The 14,222-nt window shown below is 41.7% G+C and overlaps 1 pseudogene; it reads left to right on the top strand.

The window, feature by feature from the left end:
• The first annotated feature begins 876 nt into the window (after positions 1-876).
• LOC147007476 (uncharacterized) overlaps positions 877-14,222 on the top strand; it is a 14,614-nt pseudogene continuing 1,268 nt past the window's right edge.

Raw genomic sequence — 14,222 nt, 5'->3', positions numbered from 1 at the left:
GGTCATATATACTCAATGAATCAGCAGAGTTCCCACTGATAATGCTTCTGGTATTTTTGTTTGATCTTGTTTGATATAAGTGGACTGTGGTTTTTTTTCCCTTTATCAAAGTTTATTTTGTGCAAACCCTAAATAATTAAGATATTTCATCTTATTTTTTTCTGTGCCTCTATGCCGGCTATACATTTTTTTGCATGGGAGTAAGGGGGTAAATGGCGAAATACATCAAGTCGAAGGGGTAAATGACAGAGGAAGGGTTGGGAATGACTGGTCGAAGGGGTTTCAGCAGTTTAAAGGGTCGAAAGGTCCATTCCAATAGTAGCAAATGATAGACATAGTCACACAGACGGACACGAATGGACTGGACAGACAGAGGGACGGAGGGAAGGAAGGACTGATGGAAGCACGCCGAGACCAAACTCTTTTTATACATGGATTAAATAAGGCCATTAATTATAGTCAAATTAACCCAAACACCCAGTTTTCATTCAAGCCCTTCCTTGGAGTTCCCTTCGTATGCACGCAAAGTTTCGGTCTGTTTTGGTTTCATGATAATGGAGTTATGGAGTACACACACACACACACACACACACACACACACACACACACACACACACACACACACACACACACACACACACACACACACACACACACACACACACACACACACACACACACACACACACACACTAACATTATAGATTGAAGTCAGTAGGGAAAAGAGCACTACCTTATAACTCTCATTCCCTTACTACTGAAGTTTACACAACAGCACCCGACCTTGTTCAAAGAAAGGAAGGCGTTGTATTTTTTATATGGAATTGTAAACTAACTGTGTGTGGGCGTGGTGTGGGTGCATCACACGTCACACACTCACACCCTGTCGATTCACATAAAATCCCACTTGTGCTATCCAACCCCAAATTGTTCCTGAAACAGGTGGACATTTTGAGTTGAACTGCTGCATTCTTCCTGGGAATCCAGACGTCACAGAGCATTGTAAGTAAATTTAGAAATCGGGATATCGCACAGGTCGATGTAAAATGGACAAGGTAATTGCTGTGAACATTCCAACAAGTAAGTAGCGACAACATAATAAACTTAGAGGGGAGTCCGTTGTACCGTACTCTGTTTCAGAACATTGGTTTAACGTCCATCAGAGGGACGGCATGCCTGTGAAACACCGGGATGACAGCTTATAGTTGGGTGCGGATTCAAACCTAGGCGAGACAGCCGAGAGGTAAGAGTGTTACAAGAGTGTATGCCTCCGAAAACAAAGATAACCATGATGTAAATCATGGGAAGCTCATTTGACCAGACCGTACAGCCGGCCGTCCACCATCCGGCCCTCCATTTACACCCTCTTGATTCAATCTTGTGTCGATCCTCTTCATTTTAAACATCATAATGTATAGGGAGCAGATCCTGTGATATTTCATGTGCAATTAAAGATGTAATTACAACCTATCACCAGTCTCATAATTGATCGAGTTCAATGGTAACGAATTTTTGTTATTCAGGGTGCCCCACAGAAAACCAGGAAATTTGAGATTTTGAGATTTATTTTGCCATATTTTACCATATCAATAAACTGACATATAAATTTTCTCACCGTTTTTTATTATATATCAGAATGCAGCAGTTATCAAATTTGTATCTTTATTTTACACTACATCTAAGTTTGCCTTTGTTTTGTTTCAAATAAACTACCAAATTTCCTGGTTTTCTGTGGGGCACCCTGTAGTTTGTACGGTATGTTTGCATCGGGTTATTCTTGAATTTCATGAATGTTCGTTTTTAAAGGCAGGATTTTAAAATGCGGGGTTATAATCAGGGCAGAGCGGAGACATTTATAAATGTACACTGGAGAACAGCCTTGGGTCAAGGTACGAGAGGAAGACTGTCTCGCGAGTGACTCGCAATAAACACCTTTATGACACTTTTTACCGATTGCTGGAAATCAATTATTTATATACTACAAACTCATAAATAAGTAACTGTTAACCAATCACGAAATACCATTGTGGAACATTACATGAAGGTTCTCATGAAATTATTCTTTCTCATTGGTCATGGACAAGGAAGAGGAATTTCATTCAAGGAGATTCATAATTTCCAATGAATTTCACTGCCAAATATGGTAGTGGTTTATAAACAAAACTACAAGTACTGAAAACAAGGTGATCGTAGCGAACTGCTCACTTTGTAGTCTCCCTCCACTGCAGCCTCTTTGATGCTGCACACACCTTGACGAAATGCTTAAGTTTACTGCTGCAGGTTGCATTATTTACTGCTGTTTACATGAGCAGTTTTGGACTTTGTATCTTGCTTTCAATTAAAAAACAACGACATATGAAGAGATGTTACACTTGCCTGCAGACACACAGTGCCTTCAGAAAGTATTAGCACCCCTCGACTTTTGTCACATTTTGTTGTTACAGCCTGAATTTAAAATGGATTTAATTTAAAAAAACATTGTCACCAATCTACAAAAAATACCCAATATGACAAAGAGAAAACACGTTTAAGAAATTTTGGGAAATTATTTTAAACTAAAAAGATGAAATGTCTTGCGTCAATAAGTATTCGACTCCCTGAGACACTACTTTGTGGAAGAACCTTTGGCAGCGATTACAGCTTCGAGTCTTCTTGGGTATGTCTGGATAAGCTTTTCACATCTGGATTTGGGGAGTTTCTTCCATTCTTCCTCACAGATTTGCTCAAGTTCTGTCAAGTTGGATGGAGAGTGTCGGTGAACAGCAATCACTGAGTGGTGAACCACTCAAGGGCTTTCCTGTTCTTGTTCTGAAGCCATTCCAGTGTTGTTTGGCTGTGTGCTTGGGGCCATTGTCCTGTTGGAACATAAAGCTTCATCGCAGTCAGGTCTTTTCCACTCTGAAGCAGGTTCTCCTCAAATGTTTGCCTGTATTTGGTTCCATTATGAAAAAGTATTTAATGTTGATTTTACCACACAGTTTAAATATTGTATTACAAATCTCACTATTTTCGGAGCCATTTTGAATTTGGTGTCACGTGGCAGCCATTTTGGATTTCAACAATTGTCTTTATCAAACTGGGCATGCATGAGAACAAATTATGGTCACTTCAGTGTCTCAAATTGGCCAATATTAAAGCAAATGTTGAAATTTTCATTGTGATGCCCCAGATGGTATGTGGGTGTGGGCGTTTGGGAATGTTGGCCACCTTTCATCAAAAATCGGTGGATGCCATAGGATTCCTTGGAAAATATTGGTCTGGAATCAACAGCAAACATAAAGCGAACACCATTTCTCGTGAGATTGCAATTCTGAGACTGAATATTAGAGCTGATGGAACATTCGTAACGCATATATCTCCCCTCATAAGTACAGTAAAAACTTTAAAAAGCAGAATACTGAGAAATAAGGAGGTTTCTTATATGTGTATGCACTTCATTTTCCACGAGGGTCCACAACTATCAAAACATTTAGGTATTTGCAATTAAAATGTCAAAGTCACATTTACACGTAGGTACTCAGTCAGGCTTGAGTCATAGTCGAAACCTTGTTGCTTAATACTGAGGCACGATATACAAGACCGGTTTCGTTTCATTGTCATCACCTATGAGCATCCTCAAGGGCACTATGTATACGAAATGTGTGAATGCTTCAAGGGTGGCTCCTGACTTCAGCAACAACTGCTCCGATGATCTGAAGTCGGTGTTCAAGGGTTCCAACTGGCGCGTGGGCAGGTATTTACCATGGGGTGAGGGCCGGCTACTGTTGGATTATTGTGAAGAGTTGTATTCCAGCAAGCTTTGGCGAATGCATCAAAACTCTAAAGACTTAAGACTATAAACCCCTCCCCCCTTACCCCTTCACCCCCCCTCACCCCTCCCCCCACCACGGGAGAAACTGGGTATCTTTACGCAGCAAATTTTTCAGATCCAATACATGTTTAACTTGATCTGTGAATTTTCAGGTCCAATACATGTTTAACTTGATCTGTGAATTGTAAGATCCAATACATGTTTAACTTGATGTGAGAATTGTAAGATCCAATACATGTTTAACTTGATCTGTGAATTGCAAGATCCAATACATGTTTAACTTGAGCTATGAAGATCGATTTCTCAGATTTAAATCGTCGTGGCTTTTCAGCTTTTTCCATTAAGTGTCATCAAGGTTTTACCATATCAATGTCTTCAAAAACCCCTCCCTCCCCTCTGCTTTCTTTATCAGGTGCTGTATACAACATACAAAACTCTGGAACATCATGAATGTGAACATTACAATGAAGCTAGGTCAGTCTACAAGCCTTTTGAATGGCTACAAGGCAGACATCTGTCCAGCACAGCCGTTTTACACTTCGAGTAAGCCTGCCCTCTACGAGCAGGATGTTATAATTGAGAACCCGGATCACGATGCCAAGTGGTCATCACCTATGATCAGTTTCCATAAGAATATCGAGGATCTCCTCAGCGCCATCCAGCTGATCAAGCTGCGAGTGATGTCTTTCGAAGACAAACCAAGCGAGGGGGGTGCAGCAGCAGTTTGGCCTGCGGGGGCTCTTATCCTTGCTGGGTTAACACCCTCCGGACAAAGGAAAGCACTCAAAGACCTTTCCGAGCAACTGGGGCTCGATTTGGCAACGGAGCAATGGTCCTACGCTTTGGTCCAGCGCTCACGCAAGGTCGGAACCGCAACCCATCCTTGCTATGAGAGGGGCATTTTCGGTAATCCAGATCCCTCCAACATTACGAGGCCTGAGACCTTGACTGCCCTCAAATCTCTAGAGAAGCTGGGGAAGCAATCCACCAATGTGAGTATGAGTGGAGCCAACGGATACCTTCGTTTTTACGAAACCTTCGGTTCGCACTTTGTGTCCAAGGTTGACGTTGGCGACTCGATCTTCCAGGTTTTTGCTTTTGCAGAAACTGAATACAAAAAAGTCGTCGATGTCTACACGGACCGTCCCAATGACCTTAGCGGTCTTGCTGCCCAGTCATTTGCCCTGTTCACAACCCCTCGTAATGACGCCGGTTATGGCCGCACGGCAGCCATCAGCAACATCTGCATCATCAGCAAAGACCCCTTATTGGAGACGTCTCTCAAAGATGGACTCTGGTTTGATAGTACCTATGCTGGAACAAACAGCATCTTTGCGCCATTCCTCCGTTCTGATGCAGTGAATGTCAACACCCTCTTCAAGAAGGTCGTCGCTATATCAGTCGAGTTGGCTTCTCTTGGAGTCTTCGCTGAGTACTACCGCATGCTGATATGGCGCCGCATCTTCAAGGGCGCCATGTATACTAAATACGTGAATGGTTCAGGGGTGGCTCCTCACTTCAGCAACAACTGCCCCTATGATCTGAAGTCGGTGTTCAAGGGTTCCAACCTGATAAGCGGTGACGGCCTTCTTTCTACACTTGCTACACCTACCGTCAATGTCTGGCAGGAGTTGATTGAACTGGATATGATCAAATTGCAGTTCCCAGACCTGGTGAAGACCTTCAGTGTGTTTGCAAGTGGAATCCAGGTGAGTTCTTTGAAATCTTTATGAATTGTTTAACAGATCAGTGCAGACAACTCCACCCACCTTACTCTGACAAAACGTGCTCGTACGTACTTATGGATCGCACCATGGCTGATCTCATGTCTTCAACGCCATCAGATTTATTTTTCTATTTTGAAAAAGGCTTCAAAAACACATTTTGAAGGTAATCGGATATTAAGCATGTTTCCAATTTACACGAAAAATTGTCGCGTTTCACCATGTCTACTCTTGTTGAAAATGAATGGCTTTGTAAACAGAAAAGGCACAAATAATTAATCTAACGCTATTTAATGGACCACTCCAACTCGTTTTCTGTTGGAGAAAATGGCAGACAAGCTGTGGTCTCCTTAACACTTGTCAAATACAGGTATATCATCAGACAGTTGGTTCTAAGGGCAGAGCTTCCTGAATTGGTGTAGTGTGACTCTCATTGTATTTTTATTCTGTGTGTACATACCTCATATTATCATCAAGAAGTCTGAGGACTTCTTATGTGGGGATGTCCTGGATGGACACTCCATTGGCTCAATACAACATAAATCCTCAAAAAAGAAAATCTCCCAATGTAGAACTTATAAACCTACAAATTACCTCACAGTCATCGTGGATAATTCCCCATCCAATAACACTCATTAAGCTTTTGGATGTCATCATGAAACAAGAAAAATGAGAGACCCAAAAGTGCCCATTTGGCGTTGTTCATATTCTGAAAGCCTGACTCAAAATTGGTTTAAGCTCTCAACTTGGTTTAAACACCAATCGACAGAATTTTGGAGTGGGAAGGTGCAAACTGATCGAAATGTTGCTACCTCAAAAAGATTCCATGAAAAGTACGCAAAACTACATTCCTTTGTAAAGGAATAACAAGGGATTCGAGGGGTGGGCGAGACTATGACTGTCAATCAGCCTGGCGGAAAGGGGTGCCAAACACATTTGCCCAAGGGCCAATCAGACCCACATGGCTGTGGTTAACGTGTGATATTATCAGCCATGTCTGTGCACGACAGTCACAGGACCATTCGACAGCAACAACACATACACATTTCTATAAAGTACATACTATTTAGAAAAGTATATATATACATATATATATATATATATATATATATATATATATATATATATATATATATATATATATATGGAAGTTTGTTGAACAGAACAGAGAAGAAGATTTTTGAAAGTTTAAGAAAATATATATATATATATATATATATATATATATATATATATATATATATATATATATATATATAGATATATATATATATATATATATATGTATATATATATATATATATATATATATATGTATATATATATATATATATATAGATGTGTGTGTATATATATATATGTATATATATATATATATATATATATATATATATATATATATATATATATATATATATGGCTGCCGAATCATGTGACCAATGACGTCTTCAATTTTTTTTTCTGCGGACCATTTTATCCCATTTTATCCATAATGCCTTGTGTTGGCTTAATGGTTGGGGTGGTGGGCTTTGGATCCTCGGATCATGAGTTCAAATCAACCTCGACTATTGAATTAATACCAGGTGGGGTTGACACTGCCTGTAATCCTTCTGAAGTCGGCAAAATGAGTGCCAGCTTGCTGGTATCCTGTGTCAGAGTGGCTACCTGTCCAGGATTGTGCCCAATAGCCAAGGAGACTGCTTAGGCAGCACCAACGCTCTGCACAGAGTATGGTCCCAATGGAATGGATGGATGAATTTTATCCCAAGATGACCCTCAAAAATGTACATACTGATCAGATGTGGCGTTCCACATAAGCAATTATGATGTCACAAAAAACAAACATTCCCCATGAGTAGAACTTGCCATGTGCCAAGTTTCAATTTTTTCCTTGGTGCTGTTTCAGAGATACAGAGGTCCAATTTTTTTTCCATTTTTCCAACATTGCTGCCACACAATGTGACCGATGATGTCATAATTATGACGAGTACATTCTGCATGAGTATTCCCACCTGTGGTGAAAATTTTGTCTCAATCCAACAAGCGGTTGCAGAGAAAAACACGAAAGTTCTGCACAGACAAACAAACAAACAGGAAGACAAACAAACAAGAAAATGACGTCGTCCAGAGCAGGATACGTGCAAAATCCACCCCCCCCCCTCTCCAAAGGTTGCCATGGACACATCAAATGGTCCATTTCATTAAAATTAAAATTGACAATCTTAATCAAAGCTAAAGCAATCGGATGAAAATTGATTATTTATCAGATTGAAATTGATAATTTTAGGATTTGACCTCAAAAAATTGGTTTCCAAATCCAGTGATGCACTTTGCAATTGCTGCTTAATCCTCAGGTTAATGAGATGAAAATTGATGATTTTTCAGATGAAATTTGATGATTTCAGAAGTTTGACCTTGCATTGACCTTTGACCTCAAAAACAGTTGCAATCCCAATTCAGTGATGGACTATGCTAATCCTGTTCAACTTTCAAGTTAATGGGATGTAAATTGACAATTTTTCAATTGATAATGATTTTAGAGGTTTGACCCTGAGTTGACCTTTGACTTTTTGATCTCAACAATAGTTGGTTTCACAATTCAGTGATGCACAATGAAATTTCTGTTTAATTTTCAAGACAATCGGATAAAAATTGACGATTTTTAGATAAAAATTGATGATTTTAGAAGTTTGACTTTGGGTTGACCTTTGACCTTTTCACATCAAAAATAGTTGGTTTCCCAATTCAGTGATGCAGCATGCAAATATTGTTCAAATTTCAAGTCAATTGGATGAAAAATGATGATTTTAGAAATTTGACCTCAAGATGACATTTGACCTCAAAATAAATAGTCTTCTCAGTTTGATACTACCTCTACGACTTAGTAAAGTTTCATGACAATCGGTTTGGAATTTTGACCTGCAGGCTGTAGGCGATTGACAAACAAACAAACAGACAGACAGAAAAACAAAATCGACTGACCAATATACTTGAAAAATCTTTGATTTTGCAAGTAACAAACGGTCCCAAATGCAATACCCTCTCCTTCGGCGAGGATAAAAAAATGTGTGAAAGGATGTGGGGATGTTCCTCCAAAAAGTATGTACACAAGTTAGGGATGGTCACAAGAAATCATCACGTGAAACCATCCCGAAATCTTTCTTTCAATAATGGTTGGCCATACACCAGAAATGTGTGTGTGAGTGTGTGTGTGTGTGTGTGTGTGTGTGTGTGTGTGTGTGTGTGTGTGTGTGTGTGTGTGTGTGTGTGTGTGTGTGTGTGTGTGTGTGTGTGATATTAAACAAACACACACACACACACATACACACACACTGCCTTGTGTAGGGATATCCATTATTGAAAGAAAGATGTGGGGATGTTTTCACGTGATGATTTATTGTGACCATCCTTACCTTGTTTACATCCTTTTTTGAGGAACATGCCTCCATCCCTTTGCATTTTTAAAAATGTTTTTATTACTTGTTTTCTGTTTTTCAATAATGCAATGTCAGTTATTCATGGAGGGAGGTCCATAGAGGAACAAGAACAAAGGTTAATGTAACTATTATCGGCTGTTTTCGACAAATTTTCGACAATATTTTGGTTAAGCCACAATTTTCAAACTTTTAATGTCACCATTACATTCCTAGAGCCCTAAAATATAGTTATATGCGTTTCAACTGTCTCGATATCTGTACTAGTTTAGGAGATATTTAACAAAACAGGTCCACAGTGGTGGCCCATTTTGAAATCCAAGATGGCCGCCATACGGGGTGCAATTTCTGGTGGCCCCTGGACTAAAAATCATTGTATGGTGTTACTCCAACCATGTGCCAAGTTTCATGCTTTTAAGGGAAAGTGCACAATCGACCTGTTTTTTGGAGCTAAGCCACCCCACTTCATGTGTCCATCATCTTTCCCAACATTGCAGAAAGCCCAAACCTTGTCGTTTAGTACCTACCTCTGAAACCACATTAGAATGTGTACTTTCCCATGAAGGCACCAAATGGAACCAGGGTGTAATTGGTTGCGTGAAGTAAACACACTTTGGTCTTCAGCAGTGGTCTTTAACGGCCATTTAATCACACCCTTATGATCAGCTCTGAACCAAACAGAGAGGCTGAACTTGTCACGAAGTTATTGATCTCTGAATGCACCTTTCCCAATTCTAACAACGAGTACGTGCCCATAAAAAAATAAAATAATAATAATAAAAAAATAATAAATAAATATTCAAACTGCGAGCAACAAACAACAACCACACAGGCCGTTTCTTCGCTCTCGCGTGCCCGTACGTGCGTGGCCCGGAAGTTCGCATATTATTCGCAGTTACGATTATTCGCAATTTAGTTTTAATGCCCAAATATTCAATTAGCGCAAACGTATTTTGCCTTTTTGCAATGTCATCGCAAGGAAAAACAAAAAAAGAGAAGAGAGAAAAAAAATTACTTCCTGGTTCGGAGCACACCAGCACTCTGATGTTACCGAAATTTATGCACCGTCTCCTATGAAAACGATCATAACTTGGGGCATTGTGTTTATCTATAAATGCGCATAAGAAATCGAGAAATTATTAGAATACACGAAGTCATCACTCTCCGGAAGCCCGTACGTTGTAACCCGTAATGAGGAACGCGACTGAGCTTCCCTTCCCCATCGGCCACGCCCACGCAACAACGTGTCTTGTCATTGGTTTGGTAAATAAATGGCCATAACTTGGGAACCACTTCTCCGATTAATATCAAACCTTGAAAAGGCACATCCTCAGGGCCCCAGCAATATACCTGGCAAGTTTCAATTAGATCGGACCAGTGGTTGTCAAGAAACAGCGGTCACACACACACACACACACACACACACACACACACACACACACACACACACACACACACACACACACACATTGCTGTAATTATAGATAGATGCATACTTTTCAGCCAAAATTTAATCTGAAGCATGCATTGATCGTATAAAAAAAGAAAATGGAGGGAGAAAGAAATTCAGGGTCATTGGGGTTTGGGGCAGTTGTCCCGCAAGCCGCCCCCACTGTATGTGCTGCCTCCGCTTCACTGTTTTAATGAAAGAGATACATTTTAAAGGAAAAATTCCAGTACTATTCAATGTGATCAAATTATGAAGATTATATACCTTTTATATATGTTTATCTGTGCGGGATTAAAGATTACATGGATATCAGCTTTGGAACGAGTTCCACAGCTCGTGATTGTGTACAGAAATATATTCCGCAGATACCATCCCCCAACGACAATACAGCCATTGATATTCCTGGTACGTGTACAGTTACGCTGCTTGGACACGTGATCTCAAGTGGGGGTTCTGGGCCTGTGCCTCCTAATCTTCGCCTCCAAGGTTCCTCATTTAAAGAAATTGAGAGTCGTCTCTTTTGTGGTGAGTTTTACGGGGGTCTACAGATCAGCAGTTGTGAAGGTGGTGGTGATCTCTGCGTGGTCATGAATGGCCTGATGTTCCAGGAAAGCAAAGGAAAGGTTTCAGTGGTACGCGATGTCAGAGAGCCTCCGACAATAAATGTTCTCGCTGAGCACCTGACCGATATCCAGTTTGCCCTGATTGCGGCGGAGTCCCGTCTCAACTTTCTACTGGCAAGCCCCAATCTTCAGTGTCAAAGTCTACAGCTCGTGAAGCAGTTTTTGATTTGGCTTGCTGGGGTGGCAGGCAGTCACTCTCAGTACCAGGACAGCCAGCTGGGTGCTTTAGAGGCCAGGGCAACGTACCTTGCAAATGTGGCCATCAACAGCCAACGGGCTGGGCCGCCCGTTCCTTATCTGCGGTATGAAGCATACAAAGATGTAGTGAACAACGTCCAGAATGTCCTTCTTACAGCTTCCGATCAGTTGAAAGACTACCAGAACAGAATTATGGTGAGGAAGGCTGAGGAGCGTGCGGTGGACAGAGATAAGGCCCTCAACGAAAACATCATCAGATCTGGAAAACTTCTCCAAGACTACATCAGCACACAGGCCAATTACCAGCAGAACATGGAACACATGTTTTCCAGTATCAGCAAGGAAAAAGAGAAAGAGATGGACACGGCCATCCAGCAAGTAGCCAAGTTGAACGTCAGCCCTAGTCGCGCAGCGCACTGCTGTTGAAGAAGCCATCATCAACTACCAAGATGCTGTCAGTGACTGGCAGAAGCAGGAGATAATCAAGGCTGCCATTAACATAGCCTCCAACATATTTTCCCTTGCCTTCACGATGGCTGCACCAGCAACGTCAATTCTTGCTCTCGAGAGTCTTGGTAAAACAGTGCAGAAAATACAGAAATTAGTCCAGGTGTTTGATGCCGTCATCAAGACCTACAAATCCATCAAGGCCCTTCCCTCAAACCCACAGCAGGTTGTTTGTGCATTGAAGGACATAGGTCCAAATGGCCTGGATATGCCTTCCTCACTCGAATGGGATGAAATGAAGGTCAACTTTGATGCCACTCTCTCAACTGGACCAGACATTGGTGCAAAGATCTCACTTTCCGCTGCCTTTGCAGTCCTTGTCCTTCGTGGTAAAATGCTGCTGCAAGCTCAGAAAACCGTTCAGGAAATTGCGGCAGATCTGTCGTCAGCTCAGCAGCGAATCACACTCCATAACAACCAAAAAGAGGCGACTTGATGATCTGAAGGCCAACCTGAATGCGAAACCAGAGGAGCTTGATGTCAGTAAAATTGACCTGATTGGGCTGTCCGGTCAGCTGGTTTTCTTTGAGCGTCAGATGCTGATGACTTTGGCGTCCACCCTGGTCATACAGGACAGGGCCTTGCAGTATGAGTATCTTCGTCCACCGACTCTAATCAATTCCTTCACGATGCTTGATCTGCAGCTTGCCATATTCAATCAGTCACAAAGTATCAACCAAGGAATGACAGCTCAACCACTACCAACACATCACGACCTCCCAATCATATATGAAATCCATGGTGTCAAACCGGAAAGCATCATCAATGGAAAGCACTTCACATTTAACATTTCTTGCAACAATCGCGAGTTTGCACCCATACAATCCACGTCCCGTGTGAAGAGTGTCACAGTAGAAATTGGTGGTATTACTTCCACCAAAAGTGGCAAATACTACACAGAGCTTGTCTTTGATGGGGATCCATTCTTTGATCGTGGCTTCAACAGTGAGATGCTAAAATTTCAGTCAACGTCTCCGTATTTACACAGGACTTCACGATGTTGGCTCCAGTAGCCATGTGGTGCCTGATGAGCCAGTTGCTGAGGAGAGCAAATATGCATTCATCGTCACATCTGGTGAGGACCCTTTTGGTGGGAAGGTTTCGAGCATCACCTCCTTTCTCGGCTTGGCAGGTGTCTCTGCCCAAAACTGTGAGCAATGAAGACATCCAGTTTGGACAAATTCCTCCCAAGCGATGTCACTGTCCGTCTATCATTTTACATCTATGCTCCAGTTGAAGGAGACTTGTATCTCTGCATCAGAAAGGCACCTGCTTTCTTTCTGCTGAACCTTGTACGTGGAGAATATGCCCAAGCTGCTCATTCCTCTGCCGTTTCCAAAGTTCAAAGCAAAGGAATCTAAGAAATATCCAACCAATGAAGAGTGAAGAGCTCCATTACAAATGCAACTGCTTCCAGTGATGTATGCTGCACCTCAATCATTCCAAGCTGCTCATTCCTCTGCTTCAAAGTTCAAAGCAAAGGAATCTAAGAATATCCAACCAATGAAGAGTGAAGAGCTCATTACAAATGCAACTGCTTCAGTGATGTATGCTGCACCTCAATCATTCCAAGCTGCTCATTCCTCTGCTTCAAAGTTCAAAGCAAAGGAATCTAAGAATATCCAACCAATGAAGAGTGAAGGAAGCTCATTACAAATGCAACTGCTTCAGTGATGTATGCTGCACCTCAATCATTCCAAGCTTACTCTTCCCCCACAAACTCGACAGACGTCTCTGTAAATGACGTCCTCCAGCATGATGTCAGGGAAGTCAGTCTGTGCTGGATGGGATGTTGTATGTTGGCCCTCCATGACAGTTCAACAAGTGAATGACCAACTGCTCCGTCCAGTACAATGACCGAGTCGGGAAATCCACAGTTCATGAGGGAAACGGGAAATATCATCAATGAAAGGAAGACGTCTGAGGGTGTGACAACCAAGACTGTCTTCAACTTCAAGTTCAATGCCCCCAGACTGCAGTTCCTCCTCAATGAGTCCACTTCTGCCCTGCAAATATTACTTTGCCCCACATCCAGTCCGGCTCACTATGAGATACTCCATCTTGGCAAACAATGTATGGATCCCTGTTTCCAAAGTAGATGTGAAGGAGACCGAAAAGTCATACATCCAGGGAAGTCTTCCCCGCTGTTATGCCTGGTTCGGTCCACATCTCAACAAAATGTTGTCATCAGGCTGAATGGTGGTATGCCTTCTGTAGCTAAGGATTTTGAAGCTGGCGTTTCAAACCCGACGCTTGGTCTTGCAAAATTGACCTGATTACTTTCCAATGAATTTGAAGGATGGTTATGAGGTCTATAATCTGGGCACACTCACAGATTCTCCGTGGAATCTCGCGCTCCTCAAATCCATGAGCACACCGACTGACTTCAAATTCAACTTTCTTCATCCAACACACGAGCAGCAACCTGTGATCTTCTCAGAATCAACTGTTCATTGCTACCACAGGGAAAAACTG

This window comes from Eptatretus burgeri, unplaced genomic scaffold (assembly GCF_056783735.1).
Source record: "Eptatretus burgeri isolate ZD-2024b unplaced genomic scaffold, Ebu_testis_v1 Ebu_testis_scaffold_148, whole genome shotgun sequence".
NCBI classification, from domain to species: Eukaryota; Metazoa; Chordata; class Myxini; order Myxiniformes; family Myxinidae; genus Eptatretus; species Eptatretus burgeri.
The sequence above is the reverse complement of the archived record's forward strand: the minus strand, read 5'-3'. Positions and strand labels throughout refer to the sequence as shown.